Below are 23,394 nucleotides of genomic sequence, written 5' to 3'. Positions count from 1 at the left end.
AAAAAACAAAACAAATGCATCTTAAAATGTTAGGATTTGGAAATTGCACATTGACACACTGTAGCCCAAGGTAAGATATTGCTCAATTTCAACTTCACATCATTTTGAAACTTGAAAGTGGTGTCCATTGGGGGACTTCTGTTTACCAAAATATGATCTGCTATTTTAAAATATCTTGTCTGTTATCATAGGCAGCTAGGACTAGTCCTTTACGGGCCCTTACTCATCGCTTTGCGGAAGCATATGTCACTCCCCCATTTTCTTTCTCCTTGTTTAACCATGTGTTTATTTTGCCTTCTTAGTACTGTCCATCCAAAGATCCAATCAACAATTAACCCCGTTCTGGCCAATTCTAATCTTACGTATTAGGCCATGTTTAGCAATTATTTTTATTTACCTATGGAGAGTTGCGCAAATATCTTCGGTTCCCCGCTTATTCGATAAACTATAGCGTTTGCCGAATAAGCTACAGCGGGAACCCGGCTTTCTGGATCGCGCCGGCTGAACAGCTAATCGCAGCCGAAGCTGCATGTGTTGTGGCTGTGTCCCTGTCATAGCACAAGCATGGAGAGCCTGTGTGAAGGGGCGGTTTTAAACAAAGTGGGGCCCTGGGCAAAAGTTTAAAGTGGGGCCCCAAATGCTCACATATTGCACCATCACACAGAAACATTTCGGTTGTACTGTATTTGCATATGCTGAGTTCAGGCCGCTAAACAAGCGCGATCGACAATGTTGAAGTTGTTCAACACTTGTTTCCCAGCTTCTTTAGGGTAGGTGCACATATTCAATAATTGGCAGCACTTTGTATGCAGCACATGTCCGCTGCATCCAAATGGCTGTCGGCTATTGAACGCAGGTGAATCTACATGTTTTCATTGAACCGTGTGGATTCTCAGCATCCAATACATTATAGGGGGGAAATTTATCTTGCAGAGGCTTGCGTCTCCGCAAGATAAACAGATCCACTGCGGTCTGGAGAAACGCGCCGCATGTCCATCTCCACAGGTGAGCCGCGGGCGTCTGTGCACGCATAGTGGACATGGGATTTCTTGAAATCCCATCCATAATGCTGTAAGATCTCTACGTTGCACAAGTATGCAGCATCCAACCTGCAGCGTTTACAGACCGTGTGCACTGACCCTTACTTCGGCTGGGGTAGAATGATTGGTACAGATAGTCCTTGATACAGTGTAATACACTCTGTAGTGCATTATAGAGTATAATGCAGCCCTGTATACTGCAGCCCACCTCAGATTATAATGCAGCCCTCACACACACACACACAGTATAATGCAACCCCACAGACTATAAAGCAGCCCCCCTCAGAGTATAATATAGTCCCCTCATAGAAAATAATGCAGCCCCCTGAGAGTATAATGTAGCCCCCTCCAAGTATAATGTAGCCCCCTTGCACACACACAGTATAATGCAGCCCCCACATACTCAATATAGTGCAGTCCCCACACAAATAGTATAATGAAGCCCCCACACACAGTGTAGTGCAGTCCCCACAAACAGTATAGTACAGCAGACACACACAACACAGTATAGTACAGTCCCCCACACACAGTATAGTGCAGCAGACATCGGCACACACAACACAGTATAGTGCAGCAGATAGACAAATACACACACAAATACAGTATAGTGCAGTCCCACCTCCCACACACTGTAGTGCATACATACACACACAGTACTTACCTCTCCTCATTGATCCCCAGCTGCTCTCAATGCTCTGGCTTCTGCAGAGTGTCTCATCAGCTCCCCTGCTTCAGATTTTTATGGAATAGATTCATGGACTTTAGTGCGCTGCTTGACAGATTCACGAACCCAGGTTGTAAGAAAGATTAACTGTTTATTTCCCAACGCGTTTCAAAGTGTATACCACTTCTTCATCAGGGGATGACATATATCATTCGATATATGTCATCCCCTGATGAAGAAGTGGTATACACTTTGAAACGCGTTGGGAAATAAACAGTTAATCTTTCTTACAACCTGGGTTCGTGAATCTGTCAAGCAGCGCACTAAAGTCCATGAATCTATTCCATAAAAATCTGAAGTTCTGGCGGTCACGGAGCTGACCTTTGGACGTGCAGCAAGCTGACTACGGATCTTATATGCTTTAACCCCTCCTGGAAAGGGTGAGTGAATTTTTGTTTATTCATTTAGCAAATACTCGGGTAAGACCCTATTGCGCTTTCTGTTCCTACAGTTTATTTGCAGCTCCCCTGCTGGCACACGCTGACTCAGAGGCAGAGGGGGAGTGATGGGAGAGGGAACGTCACATGACACTCTCGCCTCCATCACTACTTTCAACTGTATCGGCGTCTATGATGCCGATAAGTTGAATGCGCGATGGAAGGTGGCACCGGTCCCCTCTTACTCAGGGCCCCATAGCGTCAGCGTGGTGTGCTGCTATTAGCGGCAAGCCAGTGGCTGGGGCCCCTGGAGAATTGCAGGCCCTAGGCAGCTGCCTGGTCTGCCTGCCCCTAACACCAGCCCTGCCTGTGTGTTGTGATTGTGACACAGCCGCGGCACATGCAGCTGTGGCTGCAATCAGCTGTTCATCTAGGAAGCCGGGTTCCCGCTGTAGCTTATTTGGCAAGCGCTATAGCTTGCCGGATAAGCGGGAAATCGAAGATATTTGCTCAGTTCTATTAATCAGTTACATTGTCGACAGTTTCTGTATTTTCTATGCCAGTGTTTGCACTTTATATTATTTCTTCTACAAGTTACGGTAATTTTATTTTGAAAACTTAGAAGTATTAACTCCTTTCTGACATCTGACGTACTATCCCGTCCAGGGTACCCGGGCCAGTATTACCGGGGACAGGATAGTACGTCACCGCAATCAGCGGCGCTCACGGGGGGAGCGCAGCTGTTCGTGGCCGGGTGTCAGCTGATTATCACAGCTGACACTCGGCACTATGTGCCAGGGGTGGTCACGGACTGCCCCTGGCACATTAACCCCTGGCACACTGCAATCAAACATGATCGCAGTGTACCGGGGGCACAGGGAAGAATCACACAGGGAGGGGGCTCCCTGCATGCTTCCCTGAGACCCTAGGAGCAGCGCGATGTGCTCGCGCTGCTCCGAGAGTCTCCTCCCTGCAGGCCCATGGATCCAAGATGGTCACGGGGGCCTGCAGAGAGAAGGCTTTCTGAGAAAGCCTTTATAGCGGCTGTCAGATCGCTGATCTGACACAGTGCTGTGCAAAGTATTATAAAGTAAAAAAAAAAAAATCAAGTGTGAAAATTAATTAATAAAAAAATCCCTAAATAAATTTTTAAAAAAATTCCCTAATAAATTATTTTTTTTGTGAATAAAAAAAATAAAAACAGTATAAGTACACATATTTGGCATCGCCACGTCTGTAACGACCCGCTCTATAAAACTGTCCCACTAGTTAACCCCTTTAGTGAACCCCTAAAAAAATAAAAAGCAATGCTTTATAATCATACCGCCAAACAAAAAGTGCAATAACGTGCAATCAAAAAGACGAATATAAATAACCATGCTACCGCTGAAAACGTCATACAGCATCATCAGCGAAAAAATAAAAAATTATAGCTCGCAGAATAAAGCGATGCAAAAATAATTATTTTTTTAAATAAAATTGTTTTAATTGTATAAAAGCGCCAAAACATAAAAAAATTATATAAATGAGGTATCGCTGTAATCGTACTGACCCGAAGAATAAAACTGCTTTATCAATTTTACCACACGCGGAACGGTGTAAACGCCCTCCCCAAAAGAAATTAATGAAATACTCGTTTTTGTTCATTCTGCGTCCCAAAAATCGGAACAAAAAGTGATCAAAAATTGTCACGTGCTCGAAAATCGTACCAATAAAAACGTCAATTTGTCCCTCAAAAAATAAGACCTCACATGACTCTGTGGGTCAAAATATGGAAAAATTATAGCTCTCAAAATGTGGTGATGCAAAAACTATTTTTACAATAAAAAGCGTCTTTTAGCGTGACAGCTGCAAAACATAAAAACCCGCCATATATAGTAAATCAAACCCCCCTTTGTCATCCCCTTAGTTAGGGAAAAATAATAAAATTAAAATAATGTATTTATTTCCATTTTCCCGTTAGGGCTAAGGTTAGGGCTAGGGCTAGGGTTACGGCCTGGACTAGGGATTGGGCTAGGGATAGGACTGAGATTAGGGTTAGGGGTGTGTTGGGGTTAGGGTTGGAGTTAGAATTGGCGGGTTTCCACTGTTGAGGCACATCAGGGGCTCTCCAAACGCAACATAGAATCATAGAATCATAGAATCGTAGAGTTGGAAGGGACCTCCTGGGCCATCTGGTCCAACCCCCTGCTCAAAGCAGGATTCGCTAAATCATCCCAGTCAGATGTCTGTCCAGCCTCTGTTTGAAGACTTCCATTGAAGGAGAACTCACCACTTCTCGTGGCAGCCTGTTCCACTCATTGATCACTCTAACTGTCAAAAAGTTTTTTCTAATATCTAATCTGTGTCTCTTCCCATTCAGTTTCATCCCATTGCTTCTAGTCTTTCCTTGTGCAAATGAGAATAAAGTTGATCCTTCTACAATGTGACAGCCCTTTAGATATTTGTAGACAGCTATTAAGTCTCCTCTCAGTCTTCTCTTTTGCAAACTAAACATTCCCAAATCCTGCAACCTTTCCTCATAAGACAGGGTTTGCAGACCGGTCACCATTCTGGTCGCTCTTTTCTGAACTTGCTCCAGTTTGTTGATGTCTTTTTTAAAATGTGGTGCCCAAAACTGGACACAATATTCCAGATGAGGTCTGACCAAAGAGGAGTAGAGGGAAATAATGACTGTATGCTTCTGTTAATACATCCTAGAATTGCATTTGCCTTTTTTGCTGCTGCATCACACTGTTGACTCATATTCAGTCTGTGATCTATTAGTATACCCAAGTCTTTTTCACATGTGCTGTCACTTAGCCCTATTCCTCCCATTCTATATATGCTTTTTTCATTTTTATTGCCCAGATGTAGTACTTTGCATTTCTCCCTGTTAAAAACCATTCTGTTAGTTGCTGCCCACTTCTCCAGTTTATTTAAATCTTTTTGAATCCTCTCTCTCTCTTCTCTAGTATTAGCTATCCCTCCTAGCTTTGTGTCATCAGCAAATTTAATCAGTTTACCCTCAATTCCTTCATCTAAATCGTTGATAAAGATGTTGAACAATACAGGGCCCAGGACAGAGCCCTGTGGTACCCCACTTGAGACATTCTTCCAACTGGATGTGCAGCCATTTACGACCACTCTTTGGGTCCGATCACTAAGCCAGTTATGAATCCACCTAACAGTTGCCTTGTCCATTCCATACTTAGTCATTTTTTCAATAAGGATTGTATGAGAGACTTTGTCAAATGCTTTGCTGAAGTCAAGATATACTATATCTACAGCATTTCCTTGATCCACCCAATCAGTGATACCGTCATAGAAGGAAATTAAGTTAGTCTGACATGACTTATTAGTTAGAAACCCATGCTGACTCTGTTTAATCACTTCATTCTTATCCAGGTATTGACATACATGTTGTTTAATAATTTGTTCAAAGATCTTTCCTGGTATAGAAGTCAGACTCACCGGCCTATAGTTGCCTGGGTCCACCTTCTTCCCCTTTTTGAAGATAGGAACAACATTTGCTCTTCTCCAGTCTTCTGGCACTTCTCCTGTTCTCCAAGAATTTTCAAAGATTATGGAGAGGGGTTCAAAAATTTCTTCTGCTATCTCCTTCAGTACTCTGGGGTGTAATTCATCTGGACCTGGAGACTTGAATTCATTTAGGTTAGCTAAGTGTTTCCTCACTATCTTTCTGTTTATAGATATCCTGGATTCTTCTATTCCCTTAATAGGACAGTGAATAACAGTTGATGTTGCATTTCCTTTCTGAGAGAAAACAGATGCAAAATAGGAATTTAAAAGTTCAGCCTTCTCAACATCCTGTCTTACCATTTCATCATTTTCATCCTGTAAAAATCCTATAGCATCTTTGACTTTTCTTTTACTTTTGACATATCCCCAAAATCCTTTATTATTGCTTTTGACATCTCTTGCAAGCCTCAGTTCATTTTCAGCTTTAGCTAATCTGATTTGTGCCCTGCAGGTTCTGCAGACAGCATTATATTCTTCTTTAGATATGCCTCCCTCTTTCCATTTTATAAACATTTTTTTCTTCCTTTTTAGCATGTGCTTAAGTTCTGTGTTCATCCATCCTGGTTTCCTTAAATGCTTCCTATTCTTCCCTCTTTTCGGAATTGTTAACAACTGTGCTTTGAGAATTTCATTTTTCAAGATTTCCCATCCTTCCTGGACATTTTTGTCTTTAAGGATATCCAGCCATTGGATCCCTCCAATTCTCTTTCTGAATCCCTTAAAATCTGCCTTTCTGAAATCTAACCTTGACGTCTGAGTCTTCACAGGTCTTCCACCTCTAGTAATCCAAAATTCTAAAATAGCATGGTCGCTACCTCCTAGGGTCCCAGCCACTTTTACCTCCTCAACCATTTCCTCCCTGTTTATAAGGATTAGATCCAAGGTAGCAGTTCCCCTTGTTTTCTCCCTTACCTTTTGGAAGATAAAGTTGTCAGCAAGAGAGGATAAGAATTTCCTTGACCTGTTAGTTTTGCCTGAGAGAGATTCCCAACAAATGTCTGGATAGTTGAAATCTCCCATGACAACTATGTCATATTTTTTGGAGAACTTGGCCATCTGATGCATAAAGAGTTCATCTATATATTCGGCTTGCACAGGCGGCCTGTAGTAAATGCCTACAATGGTGTCCTTTCCATTGTTCTGTCCTTGTATTCTTACCCAAACAGTTTCCACAGAACTCCCAGTCTCTGAAGCTTCAATCTCTGTGCAGATATACGCGTTTCGAACATACAATGCAACACCCCCTCCTCGTTTATCAAGTCTGTTTCTTGCAAATAAGTTGTATCCTTCTAGTCTTGTATTCCAATCATGTGTATTGTCCCACCAAGTTTCAGTGATTCCAATTACATCATATTTCTGTTCCTGTGTTAGTAGTTCCAATTCTCCTTGTTTGTTGCCCATACTTTGTGCATTAGTATAGAAACATTTTAGTTTGTGATTGGTTTCTCTTTCTCCAATATTTTTATTAATTAGATTCTTTCGTCTTTGTTCTTCCTTTCCACTTCTAATAGCAGAGTTCTCAATAGCATTTGTCAGGTGTCTGATCTCTATTCCAGCCAATTCTGCGTTGAAAAAGTCAAAAGTCAAGCTCTGCCATGCGCCTAAACAGTGGTTTACCCCCCCATAAGGGGTATGAGCCTACTCAGGACAAATTGCACAACAAGTTTTGGGGTCCAATTTCTCCTGTTACCCTTGGGAAAATAAAAAATTGGGAGCAAAAATATCATTTTTGTGGAAAAAAATGTCATTTTTTTTATTTTTATGGCTCTACGTTATAAACTTCTGTGAAGCACTTGGGGGTTCAAAGTGCTCACCACACATCTAGATAAGTTCCTTGGGGTTATAGTTTCCAAAATGGGGTCATTTGTGGGGGGTTTCCACAGTTTAGGCACATCAGAGGCTCTCCAAACGTGTATTGATACCCGCAGACCATTCCATCAAAGTCTGCATTCCAAAACGTCACTACTTCCCTTCCGAGCCCCGACGTGTGCCCATACAGTAGCTTTCTCCCACATATGGGGTATCAGCATACTCAGGACAAATTGGACAATAACTTTATGGGTCCAATTTCTCCTGTTACCCTTGGGAAAATAAGAAAATGGGGACTAAAAGATCATGTTTGTGGAAAATTATGATTTTTTTATTTTCACGCCCTGGCATTATAAACTTCTGTGAAGCACTTGGGGCTTCAAAGTGCTCATCACACATCTAGATAAGTTCCTTGGGGGGGTCTAGTTTCCAAAATGGGGTCACTTATGGGGGGATTCCACAGTTTAGGCACATCAGGGGCTCTCCAAATGTGACATGACACCCGCAGACCATTCCATCAAAGTCTGCATTCCAAAACGACACTACTTCCCTTCCAAGCCCCGACATGTGCCCATACAGTAGTTTTCTCCCACATATGGGGTATCAGCATACTCAGGACAAATTGGACAATAACTTTTGGAGTCCAATTTCTCCTGTTACCCTTGGGAAAATAAAAAAATTGGGGACTAAATGATCATGTTTGTGGAAAAAAATATGATTTTTTTTATTTTCACGCCCGGGTGTTATAAACTTCTGTGAAGCACTTGGGGGTTCAAAGTTCTCACCACGCATCTAGATAAGTTCCTTAGGGGTTCTAGTTTCCAAAATAGGGCCACTTGAGGGGGGGTTCCACTGTTCAGGCATATCAGGGGCTCTCCAAACACTATATGGCGCCCGATCTCAATTCCAGCCAATTTTGCATCAAACTGCGCTCCTTCCCTTCTGAGCTCTGCCATGTGCCCAAACAGTGTTTTACCCCCACATATGGGGTATCAGCGTACTCAGGACAAATTGCACAATAACTTTTTGGGTCCTATTTTCCTTGGAAAAGTAAAAATTGGGGGTGAAAAGATCATTTTTGTGGAAAAAAATATGATATTTTTACTTTTATGACAGTACGTTATAAACTTCTGTGAAGCCCTTGGGGGTTCAAAGTTCTCACCACACATCTAGCTAAGTTCCTTGGGGAGTCTAGTTTCCAAAATGGTGTCATTTGTGGGGGGGTTTCCACTGTTTAGGCACATCAGGGGCTCTCCAAACGTGACATTGTGTCCGATCTCAATTCCAGCCAATTTTGCATTGAAAAAGTCAAACGGCGCTCCTTCCCTTCTGAGCTCTGTATTTTATAGCAGATTGGTACGGACCAGTTTAATTAAAACTTAACTTTTAATCAACCTTTAAAACCATATATCAACAAAAAGTGCCATACAAAGTGCTCGTGCTGAAGTGAATAAAAATTGTTCAATGCCGCCTGAAATAACCCATATAGGACAATAGGGCACTCGTTATATCATTTTATACCTTATTTACAGCAGCCTCTTAGTGTTGCATACGTATAGGGCCTCAGTCCCTAAACCCAGATATAACAAAGAATAGCCTATAGCTCCACATATAAATTGTCCTTTTATGGTTATTGCTGTTTTCTAGGCTCTAATACAGTCCGTAAAGGACATTAATAAACCAAAGAGTGAGCCACTGTACACATATCGAACACCCTCAGAAAGAAAATGTATAGAGTCTCCTTTAAATTATTGACCACATATCTCCTTTCTAGTGTATGAATAGATCATGTACTTATCTCAGATATCGTTGTTTTTCATAGCGATACCCAAATACTGCTCACAGCAAGGGGGCTCCACATGTCAGCGAATCGCTGGGTAGCTCAATTCCCTCTGTATATCTCCCAACGCGTTTCATCTACCACAAATTCATCAGGGGAGTAGTGGCATTTAGTCCGGTGGCATTGCGCGCCATATCGCGCTCTCATTATCTTTTATATACATTCAGAAGTCCCGCGGTCTATCCCTATTTCCGGACGCCGGGGCTGGCACTTCCGGTTTTCATCTTACTTAGACCCCTAGACTCCTCTCCTGCCCCACTTCCTGGGCATGTCTAAGGGCCGAAGACGTCACATCCGGTGACGCGTATTAGCCAGATCATTTGCCCCACTTCCTGGGTTCGTCTGAGTATCGGCAGCGTCACATCCGGTATAAACAGCGATGTAAACACATCGCGTTCATGTGACTCGCCCGTGCCCATGGCAACCAGACGCTGTTGTGCATATCTAATTAGAGCGTTAGGCGTCTCGTTCCATAGAGTGGGGATCGGGCCAGAAAAATTATACACCTATTCCCATTAAAATATAACCAATATCGGTGGCTTAGAGACGTATATAATTAAAAGGAATCAGCAAAACTATTTTCTATCTTTTGCCGATAAACCCAAATAAGGGACATTTTCAGTGCATTCCTAGATCCAAAAATTTTTACACCATAATCAAGATACAAAACGTATGATTAAACTTTCCAGAGGAAAAAATATCTACCAGATTATAATAGTCAAAATGTCCTATTGGTTAATAGGTGTTGCATGGTATAAACTGGGCACCACGGACCTTTTTGGGAAGGATAGAGAAGGGTGCTCACTAGAACTTACCCTATTATGCCCTCTCTATATGTCACCTACCTAACGCGGAGGTTGGCACCCTAATTCCTGCGCAAGTGGCGCCCCACTCAACGGCGGCTCTCCCCATACTTTGATGGCCCTATTAAAGTCCTCCCTACAAGAAGGAAGAATAGGTGAGAAGTTCATTAAGTCCCTTAGGATGTACTGTTCGTAGTGAGAAGATCCAGAAAGTTTCTCTCTGAAGGATTCGCTTATCCCAGTCTCCTCCTCTTTGATTTTTTGGGACTTTTTCAATGCCTATGAAACTGACAGCCTTAACATCCCCATTGTGGGCCTGGTTGATGTGATTCGCCACTGGTGTGTCTCGTTTGTTTATGATGTCCCTGTGGTGCTCTCCCACTCTCACTCTGAGCTCTCTCTTGGTTTTACCAACATATTCTAAACTGCATCTACAGGTAATCTTATACACAACTCCAACCGATCTGCAATTGATAAACTGCTGTATAGGAAAATTTCTTCTTGTGACACTACTGCGGAAAATAGTGTCCTGTGTAATTGATGCGCAATATTTGCAGTTGCCACACTTATAGCACCCTTTGGGTTGGGTACCCAGCCAGGTAGGCCTAGTATTAGTGTTGGAGCCAATGACCTGAGGGAAATTATGAAACGGCATTGGCCAATTCTCCTCATGGATCAAGACCTTCTAGGGATTATACCTGGTACCCCACAAATAACGTTTAGAAAAGGTCGTTCCATCAAGGATAGACTAGTCCGTAGCCATTTTTCTTTAAACACTAATACTAGGCCTACCTGGCTGGGTACCCAACCCAAAGGGTGCTATAAGTGTGGCAACTGCAAATATTGCGCATCAATTACACAGGACACTATTTTCCGCAGTAGTGTCACAAGAAGAAATTTTCCTATACAGCAGTTTATCAATTGCAGATCGGTTGGAGTTGTGTATAAGATTACCTGTAGATGCAGTTTAGAATATGTTGGTAAAACCAAGAGAGAGCTCAGAGTGAGAGTGGGAGAGCACCACAGGGACATCATAAACAAACGAGACACACCAGTGGCGAATCACATCAACCAGGCCCACAATGGGGATGTTAAGGCTGTCAGTTTCATAGGCATTGAAAAAGTCCCAAAAAATCAAAGAGGAGGAGACTGGGATAAGCGAATCCTTCAGAGAGAAACTTTCTGGATCTTCTCACTACGAACAGTACATCTTAAGGGACTTAATGAACTTCTCACCTATTCTTCCTTCTTGTAGGGAGGACTTTAATAGGGCCATCAAAGTATAGGGAGAGCCGCTGTTGAGTGGGGGCGCCACTTGCGCAGGAATTAGGGTGCCAACCTCCGCGTTAGGTAGGTGACATATAGAGAGGGCATAATAGGGTAAGTTCTAGTGAGCACCCTTCTCTATCCTTCCCAAAAAGGTCCGTGATGCCCAGTTTATACCATGCAACACCTATTAACCAATAGGACATTTTGACTATTATAATCTGGTAGATATTTTTTCCTCTGGAAAGTTTAATCATACGTTTTGTATCTTGATTATGGTGTAAAAATTTTTGGATCTAGGAATGCACTGAAAATGTCCCTTATTTGGGTTTATCAGCAAAAGATAGAAAATAGTTTTGCTGATTTCTTTTAATTATACACGTCTCTAAGCCACCGATATTGGTTATATTTTAATGGGAATAGGTGTATAATTTTTCCGGCCCGAGCCCCACTCTATGGAACGAGACGCCTAACGCTCTAATTAGATATGCACAACAGCGTCTGGTTGCCATGGGCACGGGCGAGTCACATGAACGCGATGTGTTTACATCGCTGTTTATACCGGATGTGACGCTGCCGATACTCAGACGAACCCAGGAAGTGGGGCATATGATCTGGCTAATACGCGTCACCGGATGTGACGTCTTCGGCCCTTAGACATGCCCAGGAAGTGGGGCAGGAGAGGAGTCTAGGGGTCTAAGTAAGATGAAAACCGGAAGTGCCAGCCCCGGCGTCCGGAAATAGGGATAGACCGCGGGACTTCTGAATGTATATAAAAGGTAATGAGAGCGCGATATGGCGCGCAATGCCACCGGACTAAATGCCACTACTCCCCTGATGAATTTGTGGTAGATGAAACGCGTTGGGAGATATACAGAGGGAATTGAGCTACCCAGCGATTCGCTGACATGTGGAGCCCCCTTGCTGTGAGCAGTATTCGGGTATCGCTATGAAAAACAACGATATCTGAGATAAGTACATGATCTATGCATACACTAGAAAGGAGATATGTGGTCAGTAATTTAAAGGAGACTCTATACATTTTCTTTCTGAGGGTGTTCGATATGTGTACAGTGGCTCACTCTTTGGTTTATTAATGTCCTTTACGGACTGTATTAGAGCCTAGAAAACAGCAATAACCATAAAAGGACAATTTATATGTGGAGCTATAGGCTATTCTTTGTTATATCTGGGTTTAGGGACTGAGGCCCTATACGTATGCAACACTAAGAGGCTGCTGTAAATAAGGTATAAAATGATATAACGAGTGCCCTATTGTCCTATATGGGTTATTTCAGGCGGCATTGAACAATTTTTATTCACTTCAGCACGAGCACTTTGAATGGCACTTTTTGTTGATATATGTTTTTAAAGGTTGATTAAAAGTTAAGTTTTAATTAAACTGGTCCGTACCAATCTGCTATAAAATACACATCTCGCTATTGGTAGATATACCCCTGCTATTATTTTTTTTTTTTACCTTCTGAGCTCTGCCATGCGCCGAAACAGTGGTTTTCCCCCCACATATCAGGTATCAGCATACATAGGATAAATTGCACAATAACTGTTATGGTCAAATATCTCCTGTTACCCTTGGTAAAATAAAAAAAATTGGACCTGAAGTAATTTTTTTGTGAAAAAAAAGTTAAATGTTCATTTTTTTAATCATTCAAAAAATTCCTGTGAAGCACCTGAAGGGTTAATAAACTTCTTGATTGTGGTTTTGAGTACTGTCAGGGGTGCAGTTTTTAGAATGGTGTCACTTTTGGGTATTTTCCATGATAAAGACCCCTCAAAGTGACTTCAAATGTGATGTGAACCCTACAAACAAATGGTGTTGTAAAAATGTGAAATTGCTGGTCAACTTTTAACCCTTATAACTTCTTAATGAAAAAAAATTTGGTTCCAAAATTGTGCTGATGTAAAGTAAACATGTGAGAAATGTTACTTATTAAGTTTTTTGTGTGCCATATCTCAGTGATTTAAGGGCACAAAAATTCAAAGTTGGAAAATTGCGAAATTTTCAAAATTTTCACCAAATTTCCTTTTTTTTTGCAAATAAACACAAGTTATATGAATGAAATTTTACCAATAACATGAAGTACAATATGTCATGAGAAAACAATGTCAGAATCACCAGGATCTATGAAAGCGTTCCAGAATTATTACCTCATAAATGGACAGTGGTCAGAATTGTAAAAATTGGCCCGGTCATTAACGTGCAAACCAACCTTGGGGGTAAAGGGGTTAATAAATTCTGCCACCATGAACCAGCAGTGTGCCAGTCTCTCCCCAGTGCTGTGCATGCAGTGGTAAACATGGCACATATAATGGTGCAGATTGATAAATCTGCATTAAGGTAAATGCACCCGTAGCTTATTTGCTATGGTAAATCCATAGCACAATACATCGCATAACAGCATAACAGATTAGGTTATAAAAATCTCATCCACATATTGTGGAAACTTTCTGCATAATAAAAAAAAGAAAAAAACTCACAACACATGACCAGTGTATACGGCGAAAAATGCAACAAACGTTTATATATATAACACACAGATGTATTTTGTTGTGGAAAAACATCGAAAATCCGCTAATATGCAAATTCTAATCATTACCAGTGCACACACTGCAGATATAATTCCATTACTTGTTCTGTACCAGGCATTTGCTACTCCATTAGAGAGCAATTGCAAATAGAAACACCAGCAAAAAATCTCAAATGTCCATGCTATAAGGCGACTCAATATCATACTTCAAACAAGGAGGAACAACGAGTATATGTAGCCAAAAATACAGAGAAAAATTGTATCTATCAAAAGTTATGTTTTAATAAATATATATGGTACAAACATTATGTAATAACAAACATGCATGGGCATATATCAATGTCATGTGACCAGCTCCATGGGTCAATATAATGACCAGGAAAAGCGGGACCCAAATGTATAATAACACATGAACCATTCAAAAAAGGTCACATAGGAGGTTAGAAGTTATTTCAAGACACGTGTTTTTTAGCGATAAGGAGAGAGTAAATGAATAAAATTAAATAATACAAAGTTCCTTAATACATATCAATCACTATACCGCTAGGTGAATATTATATAGTGAGGGTAAATAAACATACCAATACTGTGAATACCTCCCATTCACACAAAATAGCACCTTTACATATACGTAATCCAGTGCACGGTAAAGGAGGGATTAGTAAAAGATTGGTAAGAAATAGTTACCCATAGTGGTTTATGTGACGTCCCGTCTGGACCAAGGTCATGTACCCCGACGCGCGTTTCGCGTACACAGGATGTCGCTTCCTCCATTAGAGAGAAGCATGATGTAGGGGCAGAGACCCCCGATTCCAGTGATGTGACACTTACTGGACTTCTTGCTGCAGTTTTGAAAAAAAATCCCCGTTTTATCTGCAGCAGATATACAGAACTCAGCATTCTGAGACCTGTTAGAACTGTTCACACCACTGATTGGCAGCTCTTTGGGTACACTGTGCATAGGCAGAAAGCAGCCAATCCTTGATGGGGTTGGGATTGTAGGGCGATAGACCAGACCGCGGATACCTGCATGCCGGGTCCGGAACTGAAAGGGCTGCATCTCCTGTTCCTGAGGGGAAGCTTGAGTGGGGCGGACATTCCCCTGCTGTCTGGGGGAAGCCTGGGGGAGACGAAGATTCTTGCTGTCCCAGGAGGGCAGGGAGAGTTGGAAAAGGGCATGCAGCGTTGGGAGAATAAGAGAAGAAAGCACGTGAAGCAGGGCAGTCTGGCACCGGCACAGAGCAGCACATAGGGCAGCGCAGAGAACAGCGCGCAGAAAGGTGAGTGGCTCGATCTGCTTCCTCCACCTGAGAGGACTGACTTGGCGATGGGCCATATAGAAGGAGCCCCCGTTGTCTGCAGAGAGAGCCGTGCAGAGCAGAGCTGTGCCAGAAGAACAGAGCAGAGATAGCCAGGCAGGGCAGAGCCATGCCAGCAGAGCAGAGCAGTTTCAGCAGAGAGAGCCGTGCCAGCAGAGAGAGCCATGCAAAGCAGAGCTGTGCAGAGCAGAGCCGTGCATAGCAGAGCCATGCACCCAGAGCGGAGCCGAGCCGGGTGTTGCAATAGTCATAGAGAGGAGTGCTTCAGCCGGGAATACCAGCACCAAGCAGACCAGCGTCGCCCACCGCCAATAGCAGGGACCAAGGAGAGCAGGACGTGCTGTGTGTGTCCAGTAACAACCAGAGAGTACCAGGTGCTGTACACGATGTGACCGCGAGTACCGCACATGCGCTGCCCAAGAGAGACCACATAGGACTGACACTCGCACCCTGATGTGGACACAGAATAGTTGTCCTGACCTTTGTTAGGCTGGTTTCACACTAGCGTTACCGGGCACAGCGCATGGCCACCTCTAAGCTCCACCCCCGACCGCACCCCCTCCGGTCAACTCCTCCTCTGATCGCATGACACTGCATGCGATCAGTGTACCTTATATTTCTGTGTTGGGTACGCTGGCCGTGCGTTGGCAAGATTTTGACGGCAAATGCAGCCTTTTGGCCCTGCGCCGACGTGCATCAAACGCACTGTGCTGCATTTTTGTGTGCTCAGCGCAGCGCCAAAAGGGCACAAGTGCCGGCAAAATCATGCCAGTGCACGGCCAGCGCACGGTGCCCATATATTGTACTATACCTGTTGTAGTGCAGCAGTGTTCACGCTGTGCAGTGATGAGGCAGCGACCCAAGCATGTTCAAAACAAAACGTGTTTAATGTCCAAAAGCTCACACAGTGCACAGCACCCTGCATCCTCCTGATCGCGGCCGGGAAAACAAAAGGGTTCGGGTACCGTGAGCCACCGCACGGCCATGTATGCAGAGGGTGCCAGACCCTTTGGCTCCGCTTGGCCCTGTGTTGCCTCACACAGGGAGTGCTCTGTAAACCAACTGCTCTGTCTGCTCGCAAGACCAAACAGACACACCCAAACTCTTCCTGCAGCGTTTTTTTTCGTTCACTCTACTCTGTGGCCATGGGCCACTTATAAGATCTCGGTTGAAGGAAACGGACCAGACCCCATTATCTTCCTGTGTTCTGTTTCAAAAAGAAAAGCCCTTACTGGGTTTTCCTGAACAAGCTCCTTGGTTAAAAATAACTTGACCAGGTTCATACTTACTTTTATTCTGACAGGTGACTCACAGGCACCCTGCTGTAACCACAAGGCACTTGTGACACCTAGAGGATGACGTGCATCCGAGAGTGGACCCTCAGGGTCGCGGCACTGAAGCCCCCATGGGTGAGCGGACCAGGTGGAGCCAACCCCTATACAGGGATCTTTTAGGGAAGACCCGAGGAAGTCAGGTACCGCGACAGCAGGCACCAAGAGGGAAAGCTCAAAAGGGAGGCAGAGAAGCACAGCAGACAGGGATAGGGGAACAGGATGGCACAGGCCCGGATGGGGCTAGGGAGACACAGGTTGACAGGATGGAAGATCAGGATGACTGAACGGAGCACAGGGGACAGGACGGAGCAGGAGGTACAGGTTTAACTGGACGGAGTAGGAACGTCAAGATGAAACAGGAAGGTCATGATGGAGCAGGGAGATCAGGACGAAGCAGGAACCATCAATGTAATGGGCAGGACCCACAAGAAAGGCCAGGATTACACAGAGTATGCACACAGAAATCAGGTGCCTCCAATATGGAGGAGTCACCTGATATACCCTGTGTCAGCACTTGATTGGGGGCTCTAGTGCTGCCGGGAAGGTGCTGCAGGGTTAAAGAGGCTGGGGAGAGCGCGCCCGCTGCCTAAGGCGCATGCGCAGGAGCGCTGTGGGCCGGAAGGACAGGAGGTGTCGACGTGACAGTACCCCCTCCCTTACATCTCCCCCTCCTGAGGTTGGCCAAGAATTTTTCCAGAATACGTGGAGCATTAACATTCTCACGAGGCTCCTAAGACCTCTCCTCAGGACCAATCCCTTTCTAATCGATAAAGAAGAAGGTTCTTCCCCTAACTCTCTTCATGGCCAGAATATCTCTTAGTCCGGAGTCACACTAGCGAGAAAATCTGACGAGTGCAATGCGATAAAAAAAAAAAAAAACCGCATTGCACTCGTCCCAATGTTGATCTATGGGGCAGCTCCCATCATCCTATTTCTCACCCGTTTTCTCTCGGGAGGAGAAAATCGCAGCATGCTGTGATTGTCACCGATTCTCGGCCGAGAGTCGCCAATGCAAGTCTATGGGTGCGAGAAAAAAAATCGGATTACACACGGACCACAAGCGTGACTTGCAAGAAATTCGCACCCGGTGTCCTTTAACAAAAGCCGGCAATTCATTTTGCGATACAGTAAAATCGCACTGACATGTTCAATAAAGAATAGAAAGAATAGATATATATATACACACACGTGTATATATATATATATATATATATATATATATATATACAGTTGGGTCCATATATATTTGGACAGAGACAACATTTTTCTAATTTTGGTTCTAGACATTACCACAATGAATTTTAAACAAAACAATTCAGATGCAGTTGAAGTTCAGACTTTCAGCTTTCATTTGAGGGTATCCACATTAAAATTGGATGAAGAGTTTAGGAGTTTCAGCTCCTTAACATGTGCCACCCTGTCTTTAAAGGGACCAAAAGTAATTGGACAGATTAAATAATTGTAAATAAAATGTTCATTTCTAGTACTTGGCTGAAAACCCTTTGTTGGCAATGACTGCCTGAAGTCTTGAACTCATGGACATCACCAGATGCTGTGTTTCCTCCTTTGTGATGCTCTGCCAGGCCTTCACTGCGGTGGTTTTCAGTTGCTGTTTGTTTGTGGGCCTTTCTGTCTGAAGTTTAGTCTTTAACAAGTGAAATAAATGCTCAATTGGGTTGAGATCAGGTGACTGACTTGGCCATTCAAGAATATTCCACTTCTTTGCTTTAATAAACTCCTGGGTTGCTTTGGCTTTATGTTTTGGGTCATTGTCCATCTGTAGTATGAAACGACGACCAATCAGTTTGGCTGCATTTGGCTGGATCTGAGCACACAGTATGGCTCTGAATACTTCAGAATTCATTTGCTGCTTCTGTCCTGTGTCACATCATCAATAAACACTAGTGACCCAGTGCCACTGGCAGCCATGCATGCCCAAGCCATCACACTGCCTCCGCCGTGTTTTACAGATGATGTGGTATGCTTTGGATCATGAGCTGTACCACGCCTTCGCCATACTTTTCTCTTTCCATCATTCTGGTAGAGGTTGATCTAGATTTCATCTGTCCAAAGAATGTTCTTCCAGAACTGTGCTGGCTTTTTTAGATGTTTTTTAGCAAAGCCCAGTCTAGCCTTTTTATTCTTGATGCTTATGAGTGGCTTGCACCGTGCAGTGAACCCTCTGTATTTACTTTCATGCAGTCTTCTCTTTATGGTAGATTTGGATATTGATACGCTTACCTCCTGGAGAGTGTTGTTCACTTGGTTGGCTGTTGTGAAGGGGTTTCTCTTCACCATGGAGATTATTCTGCGATCATCCACCACTGTTGTCTTCCGTGGGCTCCCAGATCTTTTTGCATTGATGAGTTCACCAGTGCTTTCTTTCTTTCTCAGGATGTACCAAACTGTAGATTTTGCCACTCCTAATGTTGCAGCAATTTCTCGGATGTATTTTTTCTGTTTTTGCAGCTTAAGGATGGCTTGTTTCACCTGCATGGAGAGCTCCTTTGACCGCTAGTTTCCTTCACAGCAAAACCTTTCAAATGCAAGCACCACACCTCAAATCAACTCCAGGCCTTTTATCTGCTTAATTGAGAATGACAATGTGAAGGGATTGCCCACACCTGTCCATGAAATAGCCTTGGAGTCAATTGTCCAATTACTTTTGGTCCCTTTAAAAACAGGGTGGCACATGTTAAGGAGATGAAACTCCTAAACCCTTCATCCAATTTTAATGTGGATACCCTCAAATGAAAGCTGAAAGTCTGAACTTCAACTGCATCTGAATTGTTTTGTTTAAAATCCATTGTGGTAATGTCTAGAACCAAAATTAGAAAAATGTTGTCTCTGTCCAAATACATATGGACCTAACCTAACTGTATATATATATATATATATATATATATATATATACTGTAGGGATTCGCTCTGGTAGGTAATGGCAAGGACTGCAGTAATGAGGCAACACACAGGCTCAAAGTCCAATCTCAGAGGTTTAATGTCACGTTTCAAACAGCAGGTTAGCAGAAAATAAGGAAAAACCTAAATGTACTCCAGCTTGGAGAACCACTTATAGAATCATAGAATCGTAGAGTTGGAAGGGACCTCCTGGGCCATCTGGTCCAACCCCCTGCTCAAAGCAGGATTCGCTAAATCATCCCAGTCAGATGTCTGTCCAGCCTCTGTTTGAAGACTTCCATTGAAGGAGAACTCACCACTTCTCGTGGCAGCCTGTTCCACTCATTGATCACTCTAACTGTCAAAAAGTTTTTTCTAATATCTAATCTGTGTCTCCTCCCATTCAGTTTCATCCCATTGCTTCTAGTCTTTCCTTGTGCAAATGAGAATAAAGTTGATCCTTCTACAATGTGACAGCCCTTAAGATATTTGTAGACAGCTATTAAGTCTCCTCTCAGTCTTCTCTTTTGCAAACTAAACATTCCCAAATCCTGCAACCATTCCTCATAAGACAGGGTTTGCAGACCGGTCACCATTCTGGTCGCTCTTTTCTGAACTTGCTCCAGTTTGTTGATGTCTTTTTTAAAATGTGGTGCCCAAAACTGGACACAATATTCCAGATGAGGTCTGACCAAAGAGGAGTAGAGGGAAATAATGACTTCACGTGATCTAGACTGTATGCTTCTGTTAATACATCCTAGAATTGCATTTGCCTTTTTTGCTGCTGCATCACACTGTTGACTCATATTCAGTCTGTGATCTATTAGTATACCCAAGTCTTTTTCACATGTGCTGTCACTTAGCCCTATTCCTCCCATTCTATATATGCTTTTTTCATTTTTATTGCCCAGATGTAGTACTTTGCATTTCTCCCTGTTAAAAACCATTCTGTTAGTTGCTGCCCACTTCTCCAGTTTATTTAAATCTTTTTGAATCCTCTCTCTCTTCTCTAGTATTAGCTATCCCTCCTAGCTTTGTGTCATCAGCAAATTTAATCAGTTTACCCTCAATTCCTTCATCTAAATCATTGATAAAGATGTTGAACAATACAGGGCCCAGGACAGAGCCCTGTGGTACCCCACTTGAGACATTCTTCCAACTGGATGTGCAGCCATTTACGACCACTCTTTGGGTCCGATCACTAAGCCAGTTATGAATCCACCTAACAGTTGCCTTGTCCATTCCATACTTAGTCATTTTTTCAATAAGGATTGTATGAGAGACTTTGTCAAATGCTTTGCTGAAGTCAAGATATACTATATCTACAGCATTTCCTTGATCCACCCAATCAGTGATACCGTCATAGAAGGAAATTAAGTTAGTCTGACATGACTTATTAGTTACAAACCCATGCTGACTCTGTTTAATCACTTCATTCTTATCCAGGTATTGACATACATGTTGTTTAATAATTTGTTCAAAGATCTTTCCTGGTATAGAAGTCAGACTCACCGGCCTATAGTTTCCTGGGTCCACCTTCTTCCCCTTTTTGAAGATAGGAACAACATTTGCTCTTCTCCAGTCTTCTGGCACTTCTCCTGTTCTCCAAGAATTTTCAAAGATTATGGAGAGGGGTTCAAAAATTTCTTCTGCTATCTCCTTCAGTACTCTGGGGTGTAATTCATCTGGACCTGGAGACTTGAATTCATTTAGGTTAGCTAAGTGTTTCCTCACTATCTTTCTGTTTATAGATATCCTGGATTCTTCTATTCCCTTAATAGGACAGTGAATAACAGTTGATGTTGCATTTCCTTTCTGAGAGAAAACAGATGCAAAATAGGAATTTAAAAGTTCGGCCTTCTCAACATCCTGTCTTACCATTTCATCATTTTCATCCTGTAAAAATCCTATAGCATCTTTGACTTTTCTTTTACTTTTGACATATCCCCAAAATCCTTTATTATTGCTTTTGACATCTCTTGCAAGCCTCAGCTCATTTTCAGCTTTAGCTAATCTGATTTGTGCCCTGCAGGTTCTGCAGACAGCATTATATTCTTCTTTAGATATGCCTCCCTCTTTCCATTTTATAAACATTTTTTTCTTCCTTTTTAGCATGTGCTTAAGTTCTGTGTTCATCCATCCTGGTTTCCTTAAATGCTTCCTATTCTTCCCTCTTTTCGGAATTGTTAACAACTGTGCTTTGAGAATTTCATTTTTCAAGATTTCCCATCCTTCCTGGACATTTTTGTCTTTAAGGATATCCAGCCATTGGATCCCTCCAATTCTCTTTCTGAATCCCTTAAAATCTGCCTTTCTGAAATCTAACCTTGACGTCTGAGTCTTCACAGGTCTTCCGCCTCTAGTTATCCAAAATTCTAAAATAGCATGGTCGCTACCTCCTAGGGTCCCAGCCACTTTTACCTCCTCAACCATTTCCTCCCTGTTTATAAGGATTAGATCCAAGGTAGCAGTTCCCCTTGTTTTCTCCCTTACCTTTTGGAAGATAAAGTTGTCAGCAAGAGAGGATAAGAATTTCCTTGACCTGTTAGTATTGCCTGAGAGAGATTCCCAACAAATGTCTGGATAGTTGAAATCTCCCATGACAACTATGTCATATTTTTTGGAGAACTTGGCCATCTGATGCATAAAGAGTTCATCCATATCTTTGGCTTGCACAGGCGGCCTGTAGTAAATGCCTACAATGGTGTCCTTTTCATTGTTCTGTCCTTGTATTCTTACCCAAACAGTTTCCACAGAACTCCCAGTCTCTGAAGCTTCAATCTCTGTGCAGATATACGCGTTTCGAACATACAATGCAACACCCCCTCCTCGTTTATCAAGTCTGTTTCTTGAAAATAAGTTGTATCCTTCTAGTCTTGTATTCCAATCATGTGTATTGTCCCACCAAGTTTCAGTGATTCCAATGACATCATATTTCTTTTCCTGTGTTAGTAGTTCCAATTCTCCTTGTTTGTTGCCCATGCTTTGTGCATTAGTATAGAAACATTTTAGTTTGTGATTGGTTTCTCTTTCTCCAATATTTTTATTAATTAGATTCTTTCGTCTTTGTTCTTCCTTTCCACTTCTAATAGCAGAGTTCTCAATAGCATTTGTCAGGTGTATGGCTTTTTCTGGTCTTTTGCTTCCCTTCCCATGTTGTTCTAGTTTAAAGCTCTCCTTACAAGTGTAGCAAGGCGACTTCCAAATACATGCTTTCCAGTCTTCGTAAGGTGCACCCCATCTCTAGCAAGTAGTCCATCGTATAAGTAGTTCACTCCGTGATCCAGAAATCCAAATCGTTGCTGACGGCACCATCGACGTAGCCAGTTGTTCACCTGCAGAATCTTATTCCACCTCCTTGTTCCATGGCCATCCACTGGGAGGATGGAAGAGAAGACCACCTGCGCTCCCAGTTCTTTCACTTTCTTGCCTAAGTCTTCAAAGTCTCTGCAGATGGTTTCCAGGTCGTTTCTTGCGGTGTCATTTGTCCCCACATGTAGTAGCAGGAATGGGTAGTCATCTGTAGGTCTGAAGAGTCCTGATATCCTGTCAGACACATCTTTAATTTTTGCACCTGGAAGACAGCACATTTCTCTTGAAGTTAAATTCGGTCTGCAGATAGCGGCCTCTGTTCCTCTCAGCAGGGAATCCCCCATGACTACCACTCTCCGTTTCTTCTGTCTGTCCCAGACTCACCCCTTGCACGAGACGGGCTTAACTAAGCGGCTGCCAGGTCCTGCGGCATCCGCCAGGTGCCATTCCCAGGGTTGTTGAGAGTCTTGCTGCTTTAGTCCTGCAGCACGGGGATCCTGTGTACAATATGCTGGGAGAAATGTACCTCCCATCTAGTAAAACACCCTTTACTGTACCACAATACACACACACACACACACACCTATTCTATGTGTATACA

The sequence above is a fragment of the Dendrobates tinctorius genome, unplaced genomic scaffold (assembly GCF_039654945.1).
Source record: "Dendrobates tinctorius isolate UK_male_01 unplaced genomic scaffold, ASM3965494v1 ptg000319l, whole genome shotgun sequence".
NCBI classification, from domain to species: Eukaryota; Metazoa; Chordata; class Amphibia; order Anura; family Dendrobatidae; genus Dendrobates; species Dendrobates tinctorius.
Note: the sequence above shows the minus strand (reverse complement) of the source record.